General features: G+C 40.7%; 1 protein-coding gene across 3 annotated transcripts in view; it reads left to right on the top strand.

The window, feature by feature from the left end:
* DDR2 (discoidin domain receptor tyrosine kinase 2) overlaps positions 1 to 16,382 on the top strand; it is a 151,896-nt gene that overhangs the window by 23,801 nt on the left and 111,713 nt on the right. The window lies entirely within an intron of this gene.

Raw genomic sequence — 16,382 nt, 5'->3', positions numbered from 1 at the left:
TGCTGCAGGTGAATTTTGGTCTGAATGGGACTTCTCAGTTCATCCTTTGGCAGGCTAAAATCCCACTGAGGATCTAGAACTGTAGCAGTTTCTAGATTGTGTCTGGGAACTTCCCAGCCTGGAGTTCCATATCTCTTTCATGCCTGTGCCTCTAGCATCTAGCACAGGGTCTGACACATGGAGGATGCTCAGTGAGAGCCCTCAGATTCAACTTAGGCTTTACTGTATTCTGCACAGCTTCTGGAATGTGTGCTGAATGAATGAATGAGTGAGTAAATAATGTGAATGATTATTGGGATAAGGGTGGGGCTAAAGTGGTATTTTCTTACATTCCCCAGAAGATTTCTTCTCCCTGTTAAGATGCTTTTTGTATTATCCCCTCCTTTCTGTTTATTACCTAGGGAATGCCTCGTTGCTCTTTAGCTTCCTGGTGGTAATAATTCACTTCATAGTTTAATGTCTTAGGTTTCCTTCTTCCCACAGATTGCCTTGAAATTTGCCTTTTCTTCCTCCCTCCCTTTCTTCCTTCCTCCCTCCTTTCCTTCCTTATGATAGACTCTAGGTATGGGAGAGTTAAGAGGTCTTAACTTGAGCCTTCACAGTGTATATTTTAGAATGAATAATTCATTGCTATGCTTCACCACCAACCAGAAATTATTATAGGGTTTCTCTATTACATGAGATTTTCCAAACATTATTTACCTATGATTTGTTCTGCTTTACCTTTCAGAAACTATCACTGTGGTCTTTTCTTCCCCTGCCACTGGAGTTTTTTTTTTTTTTTTTTAAACAGGGTCTTACTCTCTCACCCAGGCTGGAGTATAGCAGTGTAATCTTGTGCAATCTTGGCTCACTGCAACCTCTGCCTCCAGGCTCAAATTATCCTCCCACCTCAGCCTTCCAAGTAGCTGGAAATACAGGTGCACGCCACCACTTTGTATTTTTTGTGGAGATGGGGGTCTCACTATGTTGCCCAGGCTGGTCTTGAACTCCTGAGCTCAAGCAATCCTACCACCGTGGCCTCCTAAAGTGCTGGGATTACAGGCATGAGCCACCATGCCTGGACACCAATCTTAAATAATGATTTCCATAAATTACTATTAGAATATTCAAGGCATATGCTATATATAGCCTTGTCCTGTGAAGCCTGATTTTGGTGCACTTCTCCACCCCCACTGTCACATTATCCCTGGAACTATCTCAAACACCTTGGCTCCTCCAGGAAGAGTCCTTCTGGTCACTAATTCAGGCTCATTCTCTTTCTGGGAACGATCAGACTGAGTATTTCAATCTGTTTAGAGATTTACTAAATTTTAGTTTCTTGTGTTTCTTATTAATAGGGAGACCAAATAATTCAGCATCCAATCTGGAGAACTAGTGAGGACAGGAGAAGTTATTAATAGGTAATCTGGAACATAAGGCATACTCTGGATGGGTGGCCACCTGCTTTTCAAAGATCTTGCCTCTTTAATGGGTACTGAGAGCAGAAGGGTAACAACAGCCTTTGGAGATTGAACTCCTGAATTCTGTTCAGTTGTCTGGGGCTAGGGAACTCTGACACAGATTTTGTAGCACTGAGTATTTCTAACAAGCTGTGGGGGGCCTGTCCCCTGGTGGATGTTAGAGTTCCCAGAGGGTGAAGTCAAGACCACTGCAGCACCGACAGCCCCGTGCTTATGAGATCCAGTGGTGGTACCCCTAGTCAGTCTTCCTCCACCCTCTCCTTCCTCTTTTCCCTTCTCCTCCCCTTCTTCCCTTCCCCTCCCCACTCCCCAGTCTGCTCCCTTCTCTTTTCGATCCTTATTCTCTCCCTCTCCCTTCCACCGCCCCCACCCCGGCTCCCTCCTGTTTTGTTTTCTCTTTCCATCGCCTTCTCTTTCTCCATTTTCTTCTCTCCCTTTGCCATTCACAGTGTCTTCCTTTCCTTCTCTCTTCTAAAATGGCTCTTCCAAAATCACTGGGGGGCAGCTCAAAAGAGCAACTCTGCCAACATTAATTTCTCCTTGAAAGGGAAAAGCCTGCATTTCCAATTATGACTTAGTCTTCATTAGTTAGAAACTGTCTTTTTTCCATAGCAAGTGGCCTAGGAATGGTGTGTTTCTCGCAAGTCTCTGGTCGGAGGTTCTGGTTTTATGTATTCTGCTGTGCACGCTTTCCAGGGCATGAAGACAGGGCAGGCTGGGGCGTTGGAGGTGGGGGTGGCAGTGAGGATGGTGGTCTGGCTGTGAACGCACCTGGAAATGTCTGCTTGTCACAGAATGGATTGCAGCTGAAGTAAACAAAACTCTGTGATCATGTTGCTGCATAAACCTCAATGTCTGAAATTTGGGACGATGGCTGTGCCAGGATTATTTTAGAAAGGCAAGCTCTCAGGATCAGTGTTCAACTAACCAGAGAATCTATAGCTGCTGTGGATGTCCCTCCACCACAGAGAGAGAGAGCCTAGCGGAAACTGAGGAGAGAAGCTCTTCAGGCTGCTCAATGGCTCACGTCCGTAGTCCCAGCACTTTGGGAGGCCGAGGAGGAAGGATCACTTGAGCCAGGTTGGAGACCAGCTTGGGCAACGTGGCAAGACCTTGTCTGCACAAAAAAAAAAAAAAAAAAAAAAAAAAAGCCAGGTTTGATGGGGTCTGCCTGTGGTTCCAGCTACTGGGGAGGCTGAGGCTGAAGAATGATTTGAGTCTGGGAGGTTGAGGCATGATAAGCCCTGTTCACATCATTGCACTCCAGCCTGGGTGACAGAATGAGACCCTGTCTCAAAAAAATAAATAAATAAATAAAAGTTCTTCAAAGAGGAATGGAGGGGAGGAACCAAGGGCTGACATGGACAATTCTAGGTAAACAGGGCTCCAGAAACATTCTGAAACGCATAAGCTGAGAGCAGACTTCAGTAACATGAAGAAAGAACTGGGGAGGAGGGGAGCGGTCTAGAGAATAACATGCTCTTATTTGTTCATGGGATTCATAAACTGTGGACAATATTTTTATTTACCAAAAAGGTAACAAAGTTTATTGAGCACCTGTGATGTGTAAGGGACTCTGGAAGTAGTTTGAAGGGATACAAATATAAATAAGAGATAACTCCAGCCTCGGTTTCTCATGGGCTAATAGGAAAGGAATGAAAAAGAGAATTACACTCAAGGGAGGTAAGCATGAGTCAGGACCATGACAAATGGTTGAAGGAAGGAAAGGACACTTGTAGCTGGGATGTTCAAGGAACTCATGCTTTGAATATGGAGGGTGTGGAGCTTGAGCTAAGCCTTGGGGGCTAGGAAGGAATTTGATATGCAGAAGGAAAGATGTGGGTCATTATTCTTGGAACTGACCTAGGCAACGAGGACCCAGAGTGATCTGGTGAACACGGACTGTGCTGGGCATGTGGAGTGAAGGGGAGGTAGGAAACGGCCATCTACTTGGGGCAGAGGATTGGGTTGAGGAGTGGTAGAAGATAACACTGGAAAGGAGGACACTTGCCAGACTGTGGAAAGCCCTGACCGTTGGCTGGGCTGAGACATCTGGACAGTCTGGACACCATTTTAGGGATTCAGCACGTGTGTTTTACGTGCTGTAGCAGGGAAGGATGACTTTACTGTTAGAGATGCTCATTTCTGATGTCCCTCTCGCTGAGTGTGAGTGCAGTCCTGAATAAGATTAAAGGTGTCATAACAATAAACCATTTGGAAAACGTAAAAATATATATGCATGAGACACTTGGAGCAAGGATTTTCTAAGGTCTCAATTTCTTGTTTTTGCTTTGATCGTTATAGCTTATAAGAGTAGATTTAAGGGTTAGCCACAAACTCTATTACTGTCAGAGCAGATTTGGGCTGCTAGGTAGAATCTTATTTTCATTGTTTCAATTCTCATTTCTTTGTAATTTTTTGTATTATACTACATATTTTAGCCCCAAATTGTGGGCTGTAGGAAAAATGTTGTTAAGTATTTCTTGCTGGCAGTGTTCACTGAATTGCTTCCTGAGCCTGAACTTGCTCAAACTTCCTGTTTTTTAGGGCACAGAACTCCTGGTTTCTCCATTTATGATGGATGAGAGGGGTTTGGAGTCTCTTTTCTAGACTTTCATAGCACGTTTCAGGATTTCTCACTGATATCTAATTGTCTTATAAGAGACATTAAATTTTTTTTCACAGTCAAAAATCCATGATCCCCTCTAGGTAAGGTCTGAGTCTCTGTCAAACATTTTTGCTTTTGTGTAACATTTAGCATAGTATTTATCAGGCAGTATTTTGTTTGGGGGTAGAGGAGGTAGGTGGCGGTGGGCAGTTGGGACCCCCCTGTGCTTATGTTCTGCTCCAGTATTAAGTCTTGTAGAGAATGGTCTAAAATGCATCTTTACTATCTGAAATATCATCTAGTGAGAGCATTGGCATCATCAAAGAGCTTGTTAAAAATGCAGGATCTAAGACTTCAGACTAAATCAGAATCTGTAATTTGATTGGCCTTTGAGACTTGCTGGTCTCCAGATGTAATGTATACACATCACCTAGGGATCATGTTAAATGTAGTTTCTGACACTCAATTACTTAGGTAATGACAAAACAACCAGAACTTGAAGTTTCCTCACATCAAAGCAGCAACTTCCTTTCTAGAGATGTCACCGGACACCTTCCCTCCTGAGAGTGACACTCCTGCACAGAACAGATGGTTTATGACAGGAGTTGGAAAACTGTGGCCTGCTGGTGGCATCCAGCCTGCCACCTCTTTTTGCAAATAAAGTTTTATTAGATCACAGTGACGCTCATGTATTTACATATTGTCTATGGCTTCTTTTGTGCTGTATTGACTGAGTCGAATAGTTGTAAAAGAGACTGTATGACCCACAAAGCCAAAAGTATTTACTATCTGGAACTTTATAGAAAACAGTTTGCTGACCCTAGCTTATGTGAGTGACTCTAAATATTTCCTTAAAGAATCAAATAGCTGTACTATCTTGCCCCAGTGGCAAACTTTGCAAGCCCATCTGAATCCATGGCTATTCATGGAGAAGCTGAACCATAAACCGTAATTCCCAAGCAACCCACAAAGGGTCTTGAGCCTAAAATTGGTCTGGATAATGGTACCACAGAGCCTGTGACTTTCCAAAATCCATTTACTATGTCCCTCCTCAAAGAAATGGTTATCATTTTATGTAATTTTATTGAGCTGACTCCCTCCTCCACAAATTGATTTCATTAATTGTTCAACACAAGTTTGACTTTCCCCAAGAATTGGAATCAAAAGGAAATTCTGAATAAAAATATATCTGGGACCAAGGAAATAAAAAGACTTGTATGAGTTGGTTATAATACACATTTTACTCCTAAAAAGGTAGCACTGGTTTTGGCCCCGCTCTGGGCTATTCACTGGGCAGACTGTATGGGCTTGGAGTCCTTCTTTTAATTCTCTTGGAGAATCCCACCACCTGTCTCTTATTTGGGTTTTTGAATTGTGAAATGATGGCACACACAAGCTCCAAGAATAGCTGCGTGAGTATGCCAAGCATACAGAGACAGAAGGCAGAGACTTAGGCCAAGGATCAGAAAATACAGAAGAGAAGCTGGCATGGAGGCATCTGCTCCATAAACACAGTGAAGCCGGAGGTTGTAGGAGGAGGGGTGGGACCCGTGTAATCACTGGAGGATGTGGGCACTCTGCTCTGCTCTGCAAGTCTTGGAGATCTTGGTTTTCTTCCCAGAACCAAATTTCAGAGGAGGTGGGTGTAGGAGAATTGAGATTTTTTTTCCTCATCCAGAGTTATCTGGGGCCAAAGAGGTTTAGGGTGAGATTCTGTGGGAATCTTTGCTGTAACTCCAGAAGCTTTATTCTTACTTAGTTCCTTTTCCCTTTGTCTGCATAGTCCAGGACACTAAAAGGGTTTGTGAAGAGTCTGGGTAGACATAAGTGGAGAGTCTTCTCCTTAATTCTAGAGTCTACCTTGACTTCAACCAATTAAAGATTGTAGGAGTGAATTAGAGCCCCTTATGTTAAACCTTGTTTCTTGGAAGCCCTCCTGGAATTCCCAAAGATGCAGAGCTGATGAGCTTAGCTGGTCAGAATGTGAAGGTTTTAAAGCCAAAGTTACTATTTGGGCTGATATTTTAGACATTCTTTTCATTGGAAGAAGTACAATGTATTCATTCATTCATTCATTCATTCATTCACCATTCATTCATTCATTCACTCAGTGAATATCCATTGAAAAGCTATTGTGTAACAGGATGTCAGGAAAAACATGAACTGGAGAGTCAGACACATCTGAGTTCAAATTCTAGTTTCTTCATCTGTGAGCTAACTAACACCTCATTCAGGTTTCCATCCAGGTGACATAACCACCCCAGCTTCCTTCTCTGAATCTGCAGGTTAGGTTGGACATTTACTTCTCTGCTTTTGCAGCAACTTCTACACCGTCTGTTCTCATACTACATTATGTGGAAATTATCCATTTGGAGTCTGTCTCTCTCTCCAGATTGTAAAGTCATTGATAGAAAAGAGCTTCATTTCACATACCTTTTTACCCTTAGTTCCTGACATATATTAGAAATTAGACATATGTTTATTGCAGTGAAAAGAACCTAGTTGTGTGGCTTAATTTCCCTAAAGCATGTGTTTCTCATCTGTAAAACGAAGGTGATAAAAACATGCCTTGTGAGTTTTTTGTGAAGATCAATTCAGATAATGTTTGAATGAGTGTTTTATAAATATGAAGTGCTTGCAAATACTAATAGTTGTTCTAATATCTGGATTGACTGGGATTCAGTAGAAAGCAAGTAGAAGAGAATCAAGAAAGTATGTGGAGGTGTCCTAGTCCACTTTTTCTAAACTGAATAACTGAATGAGGGGGATTTAGAGACTTCAGCTTCTGAGGCACAGTTTGGGTGTGTGGGGTTGACATGGGACAGAGGACCCTTTCTAGCAAGCTCTATGTCTCTGCCATTAGATTATATACTCATAACAGTGGGGCTATGTTTTATAAATTTCGTTGCCCCTTTATTCACCCTAAGCATAACTAAGAAAGTGAATATGTAATAATTGGATTTCAATGGACATTGCAAGGTCAAAGTCTCCTGCCCCCTAAATCTCCCAGTATCACTGGCCTGTATGTGTCTTTTCTTGAGAACCTGAATAATGGAACCGTTAGATTGAAAACATAGATTGGGGAGAAGAGAGAGAGTTGAGTTTTAAAAATGTTGAGTGTGACATCTGGCAGTCAAATATGCAGGACTGAGTCATTTCACTTTTCATGTGTCTGTTTTAGCTCACAAACTAGACATAGAGCTCATTGTACAGATTCCATAGTGCTTAATGCTCTGGCTACCCATTAAAAAACCTATAGAGCTTGCTGGAGAGGGTCTCCTATCTCACGTCAACTCAATAAATAAATATGTATGGATTCGTTGCAAAATATTGGATTTTCTTTTCCATGTAAGTTACAAAGAACTGCTGCAGATATTTGAGCAGAGTTGTAAAATGATATGAATTTTACTGTGAGAAAACTTGATCTTGCTGTAATGTATGAAAAAGACTAGAAGGGAAAGAAGTTGAGGGTGGAGAGGCTTGTTAGGAGGGCCAGGATAAGAGCAGGTGGGCAGTGAAGGAGGCTGCGGCAGAACCATGCCAAGCAGAATGGAGTGGAGGGGACTTGACTACACAAGAGGCTGGTGACTCAGCTTTCTGCCTAGTATTAGTCCTAGAGAAGTCTCCCTGCTCTGGGAAGACCAATGTCTAGCCTCCTGTGGCTTCGGAACAAAAGCCAGTGATTGCATCCAAGGGAAGATAATGAGCAACACACAGGCCGTGAAAATCAGGAAAGCACCATTAATCTTTTTGTTGCACAACTTTACTTTTCAAAGTCCTGGGGAAAGGTGCAGAAGCCTCAGCACATGGACTTGAGCCCTGTACTCGGAAATGCAAAATGGAAACCCCCTAATAAATCACAAAACTGAAAATATCCAAGAGTCTGAGAGGCTGGGGGAGGACAGGAGTGAGAAAAGGAAGGGGGCTGGAGTACTGATCAGAAGACAGGAGAAAGCAACAGTGCAAAATGCGGGGAAGGGCTGAGTAGACATTCAATTTAATCTGGACTTTTATTTTGCTACAAACTAATTTTATGAAGACTTTTTTTGCCCAAATATTAAATATTTACTAATTAAAGAAAAGATATTAAAACAGGAAAAACTACTTTCATTCAATAAAAACTCTAGTAATTCTTCCTAACTCCAGAATTGTATGTATATTTTTTACTTATTAAATAATCAGAAATAGAAACCAGTTAGACAAGATATGTGAATATCCTTAAAAATTTTCCATAATATTTGACTTAGGAACTTTAGTTTTATGAATGTACTCTAAGGAATACGCTGAAAAGGACAAAATCTATACACAAAGATTATACACAAATTTATTATAGAATTATGTACTAAAAAACCCTAAATGACCAGCCTTGAGTATATGGTTAAATATATAAGTTATAAGCCTTTGGGTTTTGAGGGTTTTAGATAACACAAGAAGGTATTTATGATATTATATTAAATCAAGATAGAAGTCACAATGTAATATAAAGACATACAATCAATGATGTGAAAGTGCATAGAAAAAAAACCCTAATGAAAATATGCCAAAATGTTAACTATGATGGCTTTTAGGTGAGGGAATTATGGGACCATTTTTGTTTCTTTATGCAATTGAAAAGTCATAAATGAGCATGCATCACTTTTTCATCAGAAAAAGAAATGAGTTACATATTTTTTAAAGGGAAGATATTGTAAAGGAATATTTGTTGAGAGAATGCATAAAAAAACCTAGGTAATTTCCTTATTTCCCTGGGATTCTGAGAAGTTTTTTACTCTTGGGAATATCTTTCCTTGCTCTTAGTTATTTTCATATGTTAGTCTTGTTCCCGGGGATAAAAAATGGTAAGTTTGCTATTTGAGCTCTGCTCGAACGTATGGAGTAGTTCTCTGTTACATATACAGAATTGGTTTGACATTCAAGGTCTTTCAGAGTCAAATCCCAATTGATCTTCCCAATTTCACTTCCCTTAGTTTCCTACGTATATTTTCTACACAAATCAAAAACCTTTTCAGACTTCCTGTTTCCTGTACGTGTCCATAACCTCCCCTTTCTGAAACTCTACTTGTTCCTGGGGACAGAATGTTCACAGAGCATGCATTAAACATCATAGAATGTTCACAGAGCATGCATTAAACATCATAAAGTGGACCGGGAGCCTCTTTTAACATAAGCAGTTTGGTACTGCTGTGTGATTTTGACAAGGCAGTTAGTTCACCCTCTAGATCTCAGATGGAACACCTGTAAAACAAGGGACTGTGTAGTAGATGGTTGCCAACATTACTTGCAGTGCTACAGCTGAGTGAACCTTGTTCCCTCATGGCCCTAGGTGTGCTCATTCATCTGCCTGCACCTTGTCTCAGGTTCCCACTGCATCTTAAGTGGCTCCTGCCCACCCCACTGTCAGATTCGACCCTTCCTAGCTCATGTCCCATTTCCTTTATAATGCTGTCCTCAGTGATTCTGATTAACAGGGACTTGCATGTATGATTTTTTTTTTGCCACTCATACATGCTGCCTTTTATCAAAACTATGGCACATGTCAAAGATATAACAGATAATATCATTTGAATAAAAAGTCAACTCCATGGGGAGGAAAAAACCTACTTAAGTGAGCTTTAGAGATAAAGGTGAACACTTCTCTAAATCCTTTGTTTATGGTCTGTTAATCAATAAAGTCCAATCTGTGATCCCCAGATCCATAAGAGGAGAAGGATATGTAGACTGTTTATGATATTTCTGAAAATCCTAAGAAAAATCACACACAGGCCCACAGTAAGTCTATGTTTCTTTATTTTGAGTCAGAGGATTTCTTTTTTCCTTTTTTAGCCAGTATAAATTGGTTTAAACTTCATCTCTTGAATAACTCCTAACATGACCAGAGCCCTTTTCTTCCTTCAAATTTCTACAAATGCATTGCTCCCCTTTTTTCTTTTCACCACCCATATGTCCATGTTGGACAAAAACCATGAAGGAGGTTGAGAAACTGTGTACCAAAATGCCAAGAGCATCTTTGCCATGTTCCAGCACAAAGGGCACTGTTAGAAGGAGGTGATCAGAGTCATCTTCTGACTCAACCTCACAAGAGGAGCCAGGTCAGATGGACAGTTCCCAACTGTTTACTCTCCTGTCTCTCTCATTCTCTCTCTCGCGTTCTTTTTCCTTCTGTTTTTTACTAGCAGCACAAAAGATTTTGAAGTGCTTAAGGGCAGAAAGCTTGCCTTGTTCATCTATGCAGCTCTTGCTGGGACCAAGTATGGTGCTAAACACAGGGTAGACATTCAGTAACTATTTGTGAAATGAATGAATGAGCAAATGAAGGACAGGCGTAGCTTCGATGGCAATGAGTCAGTGTGAACTCCGGAAAGAGTACGCAGAGTTATAGTCAAAGTGGATGATGGATCACTGCTCTGACTTACTAGTTATGTAATCTTGAGTAAACCCCTTTATCACTGTGGGATTAATTTCCCCAGCTGTTGAAAAAATGCGTGTGGGGGAAAGGGGGAGGGTTAGTGATTAAAAATGTGTACTATAAGGAGCATGTATGTAAAATCATCTGGCACATGGTTGCAGCTGAATAGCTGGCATTTATGTAGCACTTTATTTTTTCTGCATTTTAAAAAAATTAAAAACCTGAAAATCATTAAGTTGTACTAACCTCAAATCTCACCACTTAAGAATTATATAAAATAAGATGTAAAATTTCTCTTCCCAGCCAACTTTTCTAATTCCCCAGAGATAACTACTTTTCTTAACATTTAAGTTTGATGTTTATCCTTCTTGACATTTTTCTAAAGTTTCATGGATATATATATATTTTTTTATAATTATTTAAGATATATGTAAACTCATGAATATATATATGTAAACTTATGAATATATACATATATATCTCCATGCAACTTTGGATGGAGATATATATACGCACATATCATTTTCAAAATGGAACTATTCATATATGTCTATCTATCTATCTATCAATCATCTATCTATCTCCAAGTCAATTATTTTTGAATGATGGCAGAATCATTTGTTGTTTGAATATACCATATTTTGCTGCCAGTCCCCCAGTTCCAGTGTTTTGTGATTACAAACAATAATGCAAGGGTCTTCCTTGTACATCTATGTCTGTAAGCTTTTGTACAGTACTTACTTTAGTAATAAGGCACTTGAACACTTATTATTCTCTTTACTCATAACCACCACAAGAAGAAAGGACAGAAATTGTTATTCTGTGTTACAGATGAAGAAAAGGGAGGGCTAAAGGGGGCAAGTGGCTTGGCCAGAGACCCACACAGATAGACTATGGCAGACCCTGTGTTTCCCAGTGGCTTGAATTTTTGTCCAGAGCTCTTTTTGTCACACTGCAATAAAGCACAAGTCAACAGGGAACCTTTACAACCAGGCAGAGAAGCTTGGATCAGGGAGCAGGCAGTCACACTAAATTATAGAAAAGAACAAACACACACACACAAACAAGAAACTCAAGGCCAAACACATTTAAAGGATATTATTTGGAAGAAATGCACTGGTGGTGAGTGAGGGACCAGCATAAGATGAGCTGTCCTTTAACTAGTTACCATCTTTTATGCAATGTTCTCAATATGATAGCCAAATGATTAGGATGGCTTAGATTGCATAAATGAGGCAGGAGAATGACAAAGGACACCCCCACAACCCCAACAATGACACTACCCCTCTCCCTCAAGGGAAGTGTCTAGGGAAGGCCAGTCGGCATATGGTTAGGATTGGCCTTAATTGACACCTTCCTCAATTATCTGCAGGAAATATTAGCTGTTATTAAAATTTGCAGATGCAGTCAATTGTCAGAGTCACTGGAGACCAAGAATTATTACTCAGAGCATTGGAGAGAGGCTGGAAAGAAAGAGAACAATTCAGCCTGGAAAAATGCAAACTAATGGATAAAGCGAGGTGAGGGGAGTGGGGGAAGAATTTAGAGGGATAAGGCCAGTAGTAGGGTGAGGCAGTGAAGCACTCCCCTGGAGTACAAACTTTAAGGGGATGCCAAAAACTCAGCTATCAAGATAAATAAAATTTTAATTCAATATTGAAAAAAATCAAGTTGGCAAATGACAGCCTGTGGGCCAGCAGCCTGTTTGTAAATACAATTTTATTGGAAAGCCACTGGAAGTAAAGGTACCGTGGCAGGGGAGATCCAGGCTAATTATTTGATGTGATAACCCTGGTTAGGCTTGTGAATGTTAGACACATTAGACCTTAGCTTGTGATTGATGGGAAAAATACTTCTGAAGAAAAGGAATAATGGATCTGACTGCTTTTACGGGTTTCCTGGGGTTACTGTAACAAGTGATCACAAACTGGGTGGCTTAGGACAACAGACATTGATTGTCTCACAGTTCTGGAGGCTGGAAGTCCAAGATCAAGGTGTCAGCAGGGCCATATTCCCTCTGAAGGTTCTAGAGAAGCATCTTTCTTTGACATCTAATTTTTGATGGCTCTTGCAATCACTCCAATCTCTGCCTTGATGTTTACATACTCTTCCTTGTGTATGTCTCTCTGTCTTTGTGTCCACATCTTTTTCTCCTTTCCCTTAGATCCTAGTCATTGGGTGACACCCCAATCCAGATAACCTCATTTTAACTTGATAACATCTGCAAAGACCCTAGTTTCAAATAAGATTACATTCCTAAGGTTACCTATGAATATAACCTTAACTCTTTGGTTCCTTATTTGGAAATAGGGTCTTTCTTGGACACGATTCAACCCACCACACTGTTAAAGATATCTTTCTTGGACACAATTCAACCCACCATGCTATTAAATAGGTGGGGATGGGGAGAGATTTGACTTAGGTGCAGCAGAAACATTATCCATTCACAGGAATCTGGCAGCTGAGTCAGGGGCAGACTCCTGACATGATTTAAATACCTAAGAAAATATTTAAAGAAATGTACTTTAGCTCCTTTGGGGCGCAAATATTATAACCTTTGCTCATGTCACATGGTGACAAATACATGCAGGATTTTTAAGGGTAGTTCTGATTTCAAACATGCAAACAATAGTGACTGGAAATATTTTTATTAAATTTTATATTCCTTTTGTTATTATTTTATTCTTCTCAATATAAGCAACTTGTTAAATTATTACTATAATCGAATATAACAACTTTCAGATGTTTTTCACAAAAATTCACCAACCAGGGAAAAATATTGTTTGTAAAATGCAGTATTCTGATTTTTAATTTATGAAATATGGCCGTTATGCTTCTGAAGCCTGTTCAAAGGCTGTGAAACAATGGAGATGATCGAATACCATTAGAATTTTAAGTAAGTTGAAATGTAAATGGGAATCAAATCTATTTTCTCCCATTTTCCAAACACATCACAGTCAAGTCCAAAAATTTGAATGTTACATGGCTTTTTAGTGAACACTTTTGTTATAAACATGCATGTATAGTTATACTTAATTGTATCAGCAACAATAACATTAGTTATTTTAATTATTGTATCACAATCCTAATTACTAATCAATAAATGTATACTCATTAATTAATAATTCAATAATAATGGCTAATATTTATGAAGTGCTTGTGTGCTAGACAGAAGAACTGATCTCTTTATGTGAATTATTTAATTTATGAATACAGTAATTCTTCCTTAGAATTGGTATTCTGTTTATTTGGGCTTGAAATATTCTACATATTATTTTTCCTGCTTTTGGTCAGGAGTCACCAGCCCATTTAAAGAGAGACAGCTGTATCTTTCTGTAACTGGGCTATTTTCTCTATGAGCGCATTAATGTTAACAGAGAAGCATGGCCAGCAAGTGCTCCTAGCACAAAGTGAAGGGCCCTGCTGTGATGAACAGAGAAATTGGGAACTTTATCACTGCTGCTATATACATTATCAACTAATAACACGTTTTTAAAACCTGAAAATAGTTTGCTTTCTAAAGGTTAAAAAGGTTTAAGTTCTCCCTGTAATTTTGTTTATATAGGTGATTTGCTTTGTAAACATTTGTTTTGTTTGTTTGTTTTTGAGACAGAGTCTTGCTCTGTCGCCCAGGCTGGAGTGCAGTGGCACGATCTCGGCTCACTGCGACCTCTGCCTCCTGGGTTCAAGCAATTCTCCCGTCTCAGCCTCCCCAGTAGCTGGGATTAAAGGCACGCGCCACCATGCCTGGCTAATTTTTGTATTTTTAGTAGAGACGGGGCTTCACCATGTTGGCCAGGCTGGTCTGCCCACCTTGGCCTCCCAAGGTACTGGGATTACAGGCATGAGCCATTGTGCCTGGCACAGCTCTCCATTTTAAGGCTTTGCAGTTGATTGAATCAGGCTTGTTCAGGTTACCTAGGATGATCTTCCTCACGTAAAGTCAACCCATGATGGATTTTAATCAATCTACAGAACATCTTCACAGCAACACCTGGATCAGTGTTTCAGTAACTGGGGTCTACAGCCTAGCCAAGCTGACAGATCAGAAGAGCCGTGACAACAATGATAAAAGAAACTGTTGCCCTCTAGTTTCCTCCTGGGCATTAATAATTTAGCTAATATCAACCCAAATACTTTGGATACGATTGACTGAATTCAGCTTTGCTGATGCCTCTGATTTTAGTTGCTTTAACCAAATGCAAACCTCTAGTGCTTCTGTTGTCTGTTGATACCCAGAGGCTCATGTGATCTGGAAGGGTAAGTGGCTTCTCTCTGATTTGCCAGGAGCAAGTGGTTATGTTAGCTGAGGAGCCAGAACACTAATTTCAGTGATTTGACTCTGGTACAAGTGGTGGGAGGCCCGAGGGTGGGATTCTGCTTTTTCCTTTGGCCCTGGTAAACATTTTATGCTTGTTATGGTGGTTGAAATGCTGTATTTAACCTTTTCTTCATGTGCCAGGAGGTTCACAGTAAATGAGGGGTGTGGTCTGTGAAGGGAAAAGTGGCTGTGGCTTGGCCTCTTTGTACCCTGTCAGCACACATACACGCATGGTCTGTAACATGTGAACCTATCGGCTGTGAGGGCTGTGAGGGCTGTGAGGGCTGCCCCTGAGAAGCTGGGGGCAGTGGTTAGGAGAGGAGAAGGTCGTGGGGCACAGTAGAAATGGCACCGGACTGGGAATGAGTTCCTACTGCCAACTTCTCATCAGCTCAGTTCCTACAATCCTCTACTCACTCCTTCGTTGCCCAGGACATTTATTTAATGCCAGGCTAAGCACAAGGCTTCCAGGATTCAGCAGTGAACAAGACAGATGCTACCCTTGCCCTTTTGGAGCTGACTGTTGAGCAATTTTAATAAATAGCAAAGATCATATCATTAGCATTTCCCGAGGGTTACCATGTCCCAAATGTGTGAGTTATGATAGAGGAAGATGGGGTTATTCTAGGTGAAGGCTGAGAAGCTTCCGGGAGGCGGTGACTAATAACTACTGCCTTTTTTACTTTGGAGTGATGTCCTTTCTGTGACTCCCCTTTCCTTCTCCTCTGTGTTCTCTCCCTTGGCCTTGTCAGGCTGCCCCTGGCATTGGTTCTCTCTTCCTAGTCTCCTTTCTAATTAGCCTTTCTAGCCCGATAAATTAAGCTCTTGTCTGGAATCTCTAGCTGCCTGATGGACACCTCCTTGTGGAAGCCCTCAGTATCTCAAAGACACAACATCTGTGAAGAACTCAACTCTTCCATTGTATTCTTCCTTCCCTTTCCTGTCTCTGATAATGTTATCACAATTCGTTTTGTCATTTAGGTAAAAAACATAGTCATCTTTGACCTACCTTCCCTATCATACCTACCAGTCACTCAGCCCTACCCTGTCTCTCATCTCTCCCTCTATTTGTTTGTCACTCTCAATGGTCAGACTGTCTTGGTCACTTTTCTGGGCAATTGCTATAGTTTAATGCTTGCAGTTTTCCCTCAACTTTAGCTCATCCTCTTTAGAGCTACCAGAGCACATACTCTTGATACATCTTCTTGCGTCACTCTGTTGCTCAAAAGCCTTCAGTGGGCCACTGCTGGGCTCTGCAGCCAGGTGCTTGTGTTCTAAACCTGGCTCCGTCACTTACCAGCTTGGTAACTGGCAAATTATTAACCATTCTGTGCTTCTATTGTTTCATCTATAAAACAATTGTGTCTATCTCATAGAGTTGTGATGGGGATTAAATGAGTCAACATATAAGTAGTGCTTATAAAAAAATGTCTGACATAATTTTAGCATTCCGTCCAGGTGGATCCTCTGGCTCCTGGTCCTCCACATTTGCCCTCTTGTGCCTTGACTTTTTGCTTTTCTAACTTTTCCCTGTTATATTTCTCAATAGTTTTTTGCAAAGTAGTGCACAAATTAGTGCCTGGA

Source organism: Pongo abelii, chromosome 1, assembly GCF_028885655.2.
Source record: "Pongo abelii isolate AG06213 chromosome 1, NHGRI_mPonAbe1-v2.0_pri, whole genome shotgun sequence".
NCBI lineage: Eukaryota > Metazoa > Chordata > Mammalia > Primates > Hominidae > Pongo > Pongo abelii.
Note: the sequence above shows the minus strand (reverse complement) of the source record. Positions and strands in the feature narration are given on the sequence as shown.